Source organism: Ambystoma mexicanum, chromosome 7p (assembly GCF_040938575.1).
Source record: "Ambystoma mexicanum isolate Mex_15411 chromosome 7p, UKY_AmexF1_1, whole genome shotgun sequence".
Taxonomy (NCBI): domain Eukaryota; kingdom Metazoa; phylum Chordata; class Amphibia; order Caudata; family Ambystomatidae; genus Ambystoma; species Ambystoma mexicanum.
The window spans coordinates 394,236,045-394,248,246 of NC_090939.1; the positions used below are offsets into that span (position 1 = coordinate 394,236,045).

The 12,202-nt window shown below is 38.6% G+C and overlaps 1 protein-coding gene across 10 annotated transcripts in view; it reads left to right on the plus strand.

Moving 5' to 3' along the window:
* Window positions 1–12,202, plus strand: part of ROBO2 (roundabout guidance receptor 2) — a 974,141-nt gene that overhangs the window by 458,743 nt on the left and 503,196 nt on the right. The gene's annotated exons all lie outside the window — the stretch shown is intronic.

Here is a 12,202-nt window from a genome sequence, read left to right on the forward strand (position 1 = left end):
GCTTTTAATATGCCATACTGCACTTGTCGGGATGCAATGTTTTTTTTGTTTTTATTTGTCTCAGTGTTTTTAAAAATAGGGCAAACGTTGCCCTGGTGCTAATACTGTGCAAACCTTGCACTTGTACCGGTACAGAGTTTCCATAATCTGGCCCCAGATGTCAATGTGGGTAGGTTTTCAGTGTCTGGGGCCGTGGGCTGTGTTTACATGGCAATGCCCAGTGGGGGCAGTGGATATGGTCATTCTTTTTGAGGGCTCTGAGATAGTGCCCAGACTTGTGAGCACTGTGGGTGTTTTGGGAGTGACATTGGCATTCCCCCAGGAGTGTTGTACACAATACATCTCTGCATATATGCATATTTGCTATGCCTGTGACCAGGGACCCAGTGGGCACATGAGGCTGTGTTCACTGAAGTCTATCATGCCATATACTTAGGTTCCATCTATGAAAGTAATGCAAGGCAAACTACTATCTCAAATAGAAGGTATGGAGGACTGGCTCTCAAAAGCACTTGTACATTGTAAAAACAAGTTGATAGGAAACATCAGAAATATTAGAACACACTAAAATAGAACAATTACCAACAAAGCATGGTTTGCATATGATCACCATTCTGTCAAGCATGTGAATTGGTACGTCTTTGATGGCAAACATGTCTACGATTGATGTATCACTTAGGTTTAGAACAACATCTTTAGGTGTCATTGGATTCCATTGTACCAACAATCCCAGACTTTGCTTGTAACTATGATAGTGAAAAGTGTGTGTTTGTCGCTGAAAATGTGAAAACCCACACGTTTTCCTCTACCATGATTATAGATTTAACATATATGTTGGAAGTGATATTCCCTTACCTTGTGACATTATTCTGAGATGTTGAATGAATAGAATTGTTTCAAGAACAACATTAAATTTAATTGTCCAGTATAGCCACACTTGCACATTTTTCGTGTGGCTTTCTTCTGGGTGTCATTTTAAAACTAAGACCAAATGATTGCACCCATTATCATGGACAGTATTCATTTTGTAGTCAACATGACACATCAAAGGGAGATTGTTTATGTGGATGAATAAGTCTTTGCACAGAAAGACATTTCTAGGTTATTGGTGGACGTAAGGCTGCCAGAATACCTCTAGTTCAATGCACTTGCTTTAGGGACCAGACCCATAGAATGCAACCTGTGTTCAAAAACACAGACCCATGTATAGAAGCTGGAGGAGTCTGGCATTCAGCACAATATAAATGGCAAAACATACAAAGTAATCTTCCATACAATTCTGATGTATTTTTGCTGTGATTCCAGGACATTGCTATGTTGTTATTGTCTGATGTACAGAATACTGGATGGGTAACTATCAACTTCAGGGATTTCTTCAACCAAGGTGTTCCCAGTGACACTTGATAGAGAACATGAGTGAAACTCAAGCGTTCTATTATGTTGATTGAACCTCTGAGTTAATATTCCCCCTGTAGTTGAACACTGGCCATATATAACTGTAGGTTGTGTATGTCCCACATAAACCCCTTTTCCAACCCCTGTGCTGTATCTTTGTGCCAGAATTGAGGAGGGCATGGAATGGAGGCATGAGGGGCTGTATACAACGTAAAACTGGAGTTGACTTGGCAGTCATTAATTACTGCCACTCAGCTGACAATTTCATGCACCATCAGATTCTGAGCTTGAGGTTGACATGGAAGACATACCTACAGTTTCCTCTGCCAAAAATCATTTACTGCAGGTGGAATTAGCACAGTCGTAAATCCTCCAAATCCCCAAATGAGGCCTATGAACTCAAAATAGCATTCAACACTGCCATTCCAGTACTCGTAATCAGGCACATTTACCATGACTGTAAGTGGTGGAAGTGGTAAATGAGTTTGGCCAGTGATGCTGCTAGCTCCCTTTCTGTTTAACCCACAGAACCCTAAAAAGGAAACACAGTCATATCTGGCAGAGAACATTTTAGATCCCCCTGCTGTGAAATCATAGTATTGGATTATGACTCCTCTAATCGTCTGCTGCTATGACATTGCTGCATTTTGAAATGGAAATAATTGCTAATGGCATCAGGTGTAATCCAAACACAACAACATGATGTTCAAAGTAAAGGGTATTGGTATAATGCGCTGGACTACAAGGATATGACAATTCACTGTCAACAAAGAAAGATAGAACTTGTATTTATTTATTTATTTATTTATTTATTTGTTTATTTATGTATTTATTTATTGGTTAAATATACTTTTAGCCAAAAGGCTTTGTATAACACAAAGACTTACAACATATACAGGTCATTAATACAAAGGCTAAAATTACACAATTCTAAAATATGGCATCCAATACACATAAAAAAATCATCCTTCAATACATTTTAAAACCGCCACAATCTTTACATAAAAGATGGCAAAGTAATATATTAGGTTGATATCGTTACCACGCATAAAAGACATCCATAATTCAGTTGTGTCCATCATATCAATTGCATTATTAAAAGATTTAAAAGATTTGGTCCTGATCGCTGTCAAGCTTTCACAATTCATTATTGAGTGGTAAAGTGACGCATAAACATCATTACCACATAAGCAACATTTTCTCATTTCCTTTGGGATACCAACTATATCACCTTTAGTTGCCAATGCATTTGTCATATTAAATTTCATTAGAAGATAGGTGCGAAAAGTGCTGGTGCTTGGATATGCCACAATATATTTTGGATTTGTGTGTTGCTCCTTTCATGTCCGTAAGTGACTCCTTGGTATTGAAAATCTTTCATGACATTGGGCCTCATCCTAAGTGTGGCGGTCCGGAAATAAGGGTGCCGCTTGCACCGTAGTAGCACACTTTTTGGACCACCATACTCCAACTAAGCCTTCCAAGGCCGCTGCTCCCCGCATGACTGACCTGCCGGGTGCAACGGCCCCAGATGGCATAGTTTTCAAGGAAGCACCAACACCGTTGACAATGGTGCCTGTGCTTCTGTGAATCCATTCCTGTGGAGTCCACGTGAATGGGGACTTCCCAAATCCGCTGCATGATATCCTGGGCTGCTTGGACTGGTAATGGCCCGGTAGCACTGGGATTTCAGGCAGCGGATTCAGTGTTACCAGGATATCGGCAACCCACCGGTAGCACTGACGGATTTCTGCCGTCCTTGTAATGAGGCCCATTCACCCTCTCCACCTTTGAACACATGTTCATGGATTTTGTTGAATTTAGTAAACTTTCCTTCACTAGAACAAAAGGCAAGATGTGATCTGGCTTGTACAGTTGGCAGCTCAGTCTTACCTACTAATTCTTCACGACAGCAAAATGAACCCATAGCTAGATCTATCAGTGGCACAACATTGATTACAGAAATATCCTTCACTCTGTGTTCACCAAAATGTGCTGCCTTTCTTCAGTGTAAACAAACTTTTGCAGTCGGAGTTCAAATTCGTGTGAAGGGGCAGATTGAAAACTCTCGTCATGATTGACATTATCCTGCAGAGGAGCACCTCTGTGTTCCTATGAAGAAAGATCAAACTGCACATCCAAGTGGAAATGTCTCCAATATACTGTCATCATTGCACTTGTCCCTTTCATGAAGATTGCACTCTTTTGCATTTTGTAATAGTTTACTCTGAATTTGTTTTTTTATGGTTCAATGTAAGTGAACTAAAGCATGTTTTTCTAATACTCTACTACTGCACCCAAAAGAGCCCTAAATACGAAACCTCCAACACACAGGAAGGACACCATAAGAAAACTCCAGCCTTATACATATATGTATCTCTCCCTCTCGATCTCACTCACTCACTCGCTCGTTCTCTTCCTTTCTCTCACTATCTCATCTGTTTTCAACAAAACATTTCCCAATCGCCCTCTGGGGGTGCGTTCATTATTGCACAGAAGGGTCAACCAAAAGACAAACAATAACTAGAAGTCTGCAAAAACACAAAGTCCATGCTTTCACTGGGTTTAAACACTACACAAATGCAATTTAAAAAAAAAAACACCAACAAAAAATCCAACCTTCGGTATCACTTTCTAGTTTCCCCTACTACCTGTTCTCATTTATCAGTAGGGCAAAGACATTGCCCAGATAAGTTTGGAGGGAGAGGGGTTAGACCCTCCTGCTGCTTGGCACTAGTTGGGAGGCAGCCCCCCAACCAACTCCCTTCCTAAAGAACTGCATTTTCATCCATTGCTGAATAATGTGTCGTGTTCCTTTCTTTTTTTGTTGTTGTTCCCTTTCCGTCAGCGTCCATGGATGAGGCAGCAATAAAAGCACGGTATTAAGTGTACGCGATACTTAAGCCTTTTGTTTATTCAGCAGCTTGTGTGGAAAGGTGAACTGTAGGTTTCTGTGCACTGCACTTTAAATGAGCTGCATCCAATCCGTGCGCAAGAGCGCAGTCTCTTAATGGCGGCGAGAGGGTAATTAAAGCAAGACACGAATTTAATGCCAGAACTTTTTGTTGAAAAAAGGACTGTTTTGTGGCAATTATGAGAACAAAGTACTGAGCCAAGCAAACACGCTTTAATTAGAGGTTTCCACAGCTGTCTCATCAGAATGATTTATTTATATATTAATGATCTATAGAGCTGAGCTTTTATTAACCCTTGCAGTCCATTGTATCCTACTCTGTCTGCACACTCGATAAGCCGGCCACTGTTTCCCTTGTTTACTCCTAAATTACACATTGACCTTGAATCATTGTGTTATTCTCGATTCTGTGTGCTATGCAATGCTTGTTTAGCAACGTAGTGTGCAATATGGCATGCTACATTGTAGGACATGTCTACTTTCCCTATATATCATGAAGGAGTAAAGATGAAGGTGTACGTTCAAACATAGAACCACGGCAAAGTCACTATTTCCTCTTACTGAAGGAACAGAAATACACTGTAAAAGCTCATAGGATTTAGATCATTGGTGCTTGTCGGCAAGTGAATCGGCCGACTCGTACCGGAGTAGCATCCCTCATCCCTCACTCCCCCTGGCCCCGATATTGGCCTGTGAATATTCAAGGGTCCCCTCTTCGAAATCCTGATGACCTGCATATATTTGTGGGTCTTATTTGTGGCGATGACCCTGACCTAACACTACCCCAAAGCGCACTTTTTCCCCATATAGCTCCCTGAGACTTCCCTACATCACCACAACACCTCGCCTTACAGGTCTGAAGGTGTCTCCCATGCAGATGCATATTATACCGCAGTGTGGATAAGGGTAGCATTATACCACCTCCTTCATTTTTGAACCATGGGTTTATTATAATTATTGTGGGTGAACCTTTGAACATTTTCAAAACTTTGTGTGACCTCAAACTACTCAATTAGTGGTCGTTTTTTGAGTTCTGCCCAAATGAATTTCCTCACGCCTTATGTCTACACAAAATCTGTGCGAGGATTCACTCTGTAGACCAACCCACATACAGAATGCAGGCATGTTCAGGTTTGCCACAGTCTAAAGAGGAGCTGCAGAATTTACAGTAGGATGCAAAGCGATCTATTTGTCGCCCCCCCACCATCTGTTTTTACCTGTCACAGGCCTGCACCAGCAATAATGCCAAGAGGCTGAAAGATCAATGAAAACATGAATCTGCCCAAAAGCCACATATTTCTCAAACATAGAACGAAATCTAAAAACATACTATAATTTGAAGTGAGCAATGTACCATTACTGACTTCACATGAAGTGGGATCAACTGTCAGGAATCTGGTAAACACCAGAATAGCATATATTGACTGGCTACAGGTTCATGACACCACAACCTGCCCCTCCCTCTCCTTATATTTCCTGGACTTGAACTGGGTGCTTACAGCATTAAAGCTTTGGGCAGGGGGTGGCAGTTACTATTTTGAGATTGAGAGGATTTGACCATTCTTTGACCTAAGGAATCTCTGACATGATACCCTTTCGTGAAGTGGAGAAGTTAGGTTGGATCTTATTCATAAAGATCCTGGTAGGTGAGAAATATCATTTTACAATGCAGGGAATTGTGTTCACAGGGATCATGTTTCTAGACAAGTCTAGAAATTTGATTCTGACTAGTGTGAAGCTCAGCAATTGATGCCTAGACTGAAGTTTTTCAAAATGCCCTTGCAAACTGGGTTTCCCTCTAGAAAAAGCAAAATTAGACGGGTCCAAACAGGAAGGGACCGTCTACAAGGCAAGCAGCAGGTTTGACCTAGACTCAGGATACAAGCAAGCAATAGCATCTCATCAGTGCCATCAATGTTTAAAAGAGAACATTAATTAATGACAAATGCAGCCCATGCCAGGTATAGGAACAGTTGCAAGGTAAAGGAAACTTGGTGTGATAAGCCTTACAATGTTTGAACACACTTTCTCTGCAAATACATCAATACGCACAGAGAGGGTGGCTTCAAGCTGCCTGTGCAACATCTATTTAAACAGAAGATAGGTTGGAACATTTAATATAAACCATTTTGCGATCATAGTCAATTACAATGTTTAATGCAGTAAACCTTGTACAATGGTCCTTTGTGTATCCACTCCATCCTAATAAAAATCCCCTTTGAAACAAACTGTTGGTTTCCATTATGTTTGTGTTTTGGATCTCATGTTGCTACTAAAAGGACTTCTATTCTCTAAAATGTAGAGAAGGAAAAGAAATAAACATAGTAAGAAAATGATATGGTGGTGCGTGTACTTGGCTAACTTTATTAGCAGTTACCAAGTAATAGATCCTGTAAAGACCTTTCAAAGAAGCCAAATCATAAAGGCAATCAGAAAATAATCTAGGTTTCTTGCATGGCTTGTGTGTAGGGGGATACTACTTAAAACAGTAGTTGTTCTAAGTTAGGGATTTGAGAGCAAATATGTTTCCTCAAATGTCTTCATCACTAGACATAATTAAAACATATTTTAATAACATTGCATTTGTTTTTTTGTTTTGCTACATAGGACATTACTTTTAAGACAATTGACAGAATTGGTTGCGACAAGCTGCAGTCTGATTTCCAAATTAACGCTGCTAGATTTGCTAGCTGTCTGATTGGTAACTAAATAACTACAACAATGCATGGAGGCATATTAACTTGCAGATGTGAATCTGCTGGGGGTTCGTTAACAACATTGGCCTTACAATACATCTGTGAGCTTAGGCAGAATTTGAAAGATAGGTCCAACCCAGCAGACTATGTTTTCATATATCTCCTAATTCTTCCTATCAATGAGATATGGATTGTTGTATCCAATAACCCTTCTGAATTCAGTAACATGTAATTGTGGGATAAAAAAAGAGAAAGTTATTACAATTCTATGATTTTATCAATAATGGTTAATATTAATATTTTCTGATTAGTCTCTTCCTGTTGGGTTGCCCCTCATAATTTCTGAAGAGTCCCCATGTTGTTTTCTTACGAATCCAATCATTGTAAATATATAGCCATTGCATGTGTTTTAGGCATAACATAATGTCATATAAAAACAAAAATAGCTATTTTTCTGTTTAAATCTACAGGTCAATGTTTCCTTTCAAGTTAATGATTGCTATCAATAGCTGACATAACCTCTTTGTTTGCTTCCCATTAGCTAAACAAAGATGGCAAATGTATGGCAGAGCTAATATGAAAGTTGACATGTGTTCCTTTAGAGTATGTCTCTCAAACCAGCCCTATCCTCCATGTGACCACCTCCCTGATGTGTTCAGCTAAGGGGTCCATGGATTGTGCTCTGACAGAATGTATTTTCAATGTATTTTTAAGGTATGGTGCTTTAGATGCACAAATATTTGTTTCTGTTTGATCTGCCAGATGGCACCCCTTGTTATTTGCTGGATTTCTCCAGTTTCTTTCTTTTTTGAGTAATGAATTTGAACTGAAGCAATCTTGCTTTGTGGGTTTTACTCGACAACAAGGTTGAACAAATATATGCAGAGGCAACATTAGTGGCCATGTTATTGGCACTACAGAACAAACAGTCTATAAACGGACTGTCTATAGATACAATCTATAACACATTCATGTATCCCTGTTAGGTTTGAGGAGCCCAGATAATCTTATAAATGCATCACACAATTCTACAATGTCAAATTTCAAGTGAGTGAAACATATGGCATATGAAATTAAACTTGAATTAATTTTCTCTTTGTGATACACGTCTTTGAAATACATTTCAATGGTACAAACAGGGCATTGTTCTGTACTGGACAGCATTTTTTAGGTTATGTAAACAACAGAAAATAGTTCTCGTTTGGGTTTCTATATGTGTTTTTTATCATGTACAAACTCAATATGTGTGCTTGATAAAGACTTTCAGTGATCCATGCCACTTGTACAACATGGATGATTGAAATATTGTCAGTCCAACCTTTGCAGTCTCATCATTTCTTGCTGTAAATTGAAAGTTTAACAAAATACATAGTGCTCCTAACAGAAATAGTCATGCACTCCTCAGTGCTATGCGCTCAGATTCGGCTTGACTCTATTTTCATTAATTTTCCCCTACAAAAGCAAGACTGCATATTTTAGGAAAAACAGGAATTAAATATGGTTTAGAAGAAGGAAAGTATTATTGTAAACAACTGTTTGAAATGATGACATTTCTTCAACACGTGAAACAATACCAGTAGAGCATCATTCACTTTGAAAAGGAAAAACGGATTTGTTTGAAAGCTGAATGTTGAGATACATCACAAATAGTTGTATGGCATAAAGAAGATTAAAAAAAAACTCAATACAATTATTGTAAAATTGCGTACATCTTAAGAAAACATAGATAACTTTAGGAAATCAGAGCATGGTGAGTCTGTATAGCCAAATCCAAATGTGGATGAACGTTGGATGGTTTACAGAGTAACATCAGACTATAAACCAGCCAAGTAAGTGAAAATTGTGCTCAGAAATCTACACTCAAATGGATAAGTCTTATGTTACAATGTGTATCCACTACACGTTGTGCTATACCCATACAAATATGCATGATATACCAATGTATCATTTCACTAGGTTTTTTCAGTCATATTGATTATTTATTCATCCCATTTAAACTTGTTTCATTTTAATTACACAGCCAGGCAGTGTGTCTGTCTTTGCTCCCTTCATCCTTTTACTTCAGATTTCATATCACTTGCACTTGTTCCAAATTCTCGTATAAGTTGTATCATGCATCCAATCTTGTTCCTCTCCCTGCATTGCATACACATGCAAGGTATCTTGTCTCATCCCAATAACACTCGCCATTGCATTGTTGCTGTTAAAGGTTTGCTTTTGTAATTATGTCTAGTTTGATATACCATTGCACGTAAAGTCCCCAGGTTTCATTTTTTTAAAGCCCAGCACTGCACCCTCATAAAAAATCTCTTAATCACACTCTATATCGCATTTTACTTTCTCAAATATCCCATTCACAAATGGCACACATAATTCTCACAACATGTTATTGTACATCTTGCAGACAGCTGTATTTTATGTTACACAATAACAAAGTTTCACTCTTTCTGGGTCCAAAGGAAAGCCCTGATTTAACCTTTCAATATGTTGTAAATTCATCTGCGTGCTCGATATTTGAGAAACATATATTTTATAACTTTCAGAATTAAATTACCAATTCAAAGGGAAACAATTCTAGGAGAGAGACCCAATATGTATAACATTATTGATTATAGATGTTTTTTTTTTTCTGCAAAGATGTATGTAAGTCTAAATTGTTATGTTCTTAGCATGGAATGTAATGTACATGGTATTTCTTTCATGAACCATCATGGAGATGAAGGGAAGGTGTTTCAGTGAATTTCTAGGCTGTTATTAGCCTTGATCAATGATCATGTATTGGCATCTGGATGACTGATACACAGGATTCATTTTCATTTAACAAGACCGATTATTAAAATATTTTGAATTGTTATGTTTTATATCAGAGCAATTTTAATATGTTCATATATTACTTTAACTTGTTGCAATACCTCATTATGTGCCTGGGATTCTCTCCACACTTGTGAATGTATGATTACTTTCCCAGCCTTTCTGGCTTGTCTCTCCTTGGACATGATGTCAATACTATTCTCAACCAATGTGCAGTGTATGACAATTTCTAAAAATATGGCATCCATTAAATCATTTCTACCTTTGATGATCCTCCTTTGTTGCCATGTCTGCACCTTCCTGACATTTGTAGTTGTCTGGGAGCGGGTACTGCAGCAGCCCATTCACACTTAGGTAATCACAGGTTAGAATAACTGTGAACAGTAGATAGAGCATAAAGCTAAGCTCAATGGAATGACATTCCTGGAGTGTATACACATGTGGTGCACATTTTCCATAATGAAAAGAGTAGACATTGCAAGATGTTGTTCCTAGCCCTCCTAAAAAATTGAGAATGAAACCGAAACTGTGCTTTTTTACTCTCTTTGTTCTGATAGATACTTAGACCCATAAAAAGGCTTACTTAACATTTCCAAGCAATTATCAAGCAGTTGCAATGTTTAAATAACTGTTCCCAAGCAGTAATAAGCATTCCCTTTCTACAAGCAATGTATATATTTATAAGCATTACATAAACTGCTCAGCAAATGTTTAGCGACTATGTATTTGCCTATTTTAATTCATGTTCATGTGCCCTATGCATGCCGGTGTAGGACTGCGTAAATGCTGAAATAAGAAACTTTAGAAGGAGTTTGCTTGCTTAGACCATCTTTAGGATATGACTTTTTAAGGGTGCCTGTATGCAGATGTTAACAAATGTGAAGAGTCAAATAAACAAGATGGCGTGATTTATCACATGTGATTTTTGTGACAAAGGACACGCTCAAATAACTGAGAAAATCTATTGACCTTAATAGCAGGGTATTACTATTGGTTTGATAGAATGGTAACGGTACCACTAAGTAGTCTCTGTGGTTGTAGGATTATGCAGGGGCATGGAAATGGTATTTCCGTCGTACCTGCTGTCAATGTGTGTGTCTTTGATTGATTTCACGTATAAGGTGCAGGTTGGACAGTGTGGATGAATGTATAATAGTGGTGCATATACAGTACATTAACTACGAGGACAGTAAAGGGAGGGTGTTGAGGATGTCAATATGTATGAAAGAGTAGATGTTTACAAAGTATGCATATTTATCCAGCCCTATATTGAAATATGTTCAATCCTAGTTTCCTGTCTCAAAAGTTCTTAAATATATTTTCCTGAGATAGACTTGTTTTATATTGTGTGAATTATGAAAGCATAATAGCCCCAGTATTTATTTGGGATACATAGGTTTAGCTTACATTATTTTTGAGTGGTAGGTAGGTATACCTGCAACTACCTGTATCATTTGTTGTTCCATCTACACCCATCCCTTGCCTCATGTCCAAAGTGGTTGTATTTCCCTTTGAGCTCACTGAACCAGCACATTTACTTACACCTCATTATCAATTTGTTTTACTCAAGTTAAGACAAGAGAAACAAGTAATCCAATAAGGACCATTTTGGGGGTGGCCTCAAGATGTCTCAAGCTGCTCACATTTTCTGGAGATGCTTTGGAAATGTTTGAGGTCCCCCAGGGGAAAACTATTAAGTTGGGTTCTGGGAGAGAGGGCAGGATAATTGCATCTCCCATGTAGTCCATCAAGATGCCTTACTTGCCTACAGTCTGCTAAAAATAGAACAAAACAATTTAAAATGTCTTCAGGTGATAAGAGCATGGGGGGACCGAGCCACATAGAGTGGCATAGAGGGGCATCGTGGAGCATTAGTTGGATCCAGGAGGCAGGTTCTCATCCCCAAAGGTAAAATATGAATATGCACATATTACCAAACCTTTGCATAAGTGACCCACAAATATGTAAATTACTTGTTTGAGGAAGTCTGCCTGGCCTTATGTTGCAACTCCTTCTTGTCTGAAAAATAACAGTTTGCGTTATTTCCTAAACAACTTAACAATGCTCAATATACATTCAATTACCATTTATGTTCATTCTTGAAATAGATATAGGCAATAGGAAATCTCCCATCAGGAGCAATTAACAAACGGAATGCCAAAATAACCTTCTTTTTTTCCCTACTGCAGGCAATAACTTTTATTCACAGATCAAACTTGCATGGACCAGGAGGAATTGGCTATTGGTGCAGTTGACATGCAGCCGGCTCTAAATAAAATTATTGAGTGTACACCCAACACTTAAATGTACCCACTTCGTGCCAGTGGTTGGCTGTCTGGGGTCATGACTTGACTCCTTTGGCATTTCATTTTCCTCTGTAGTTGGC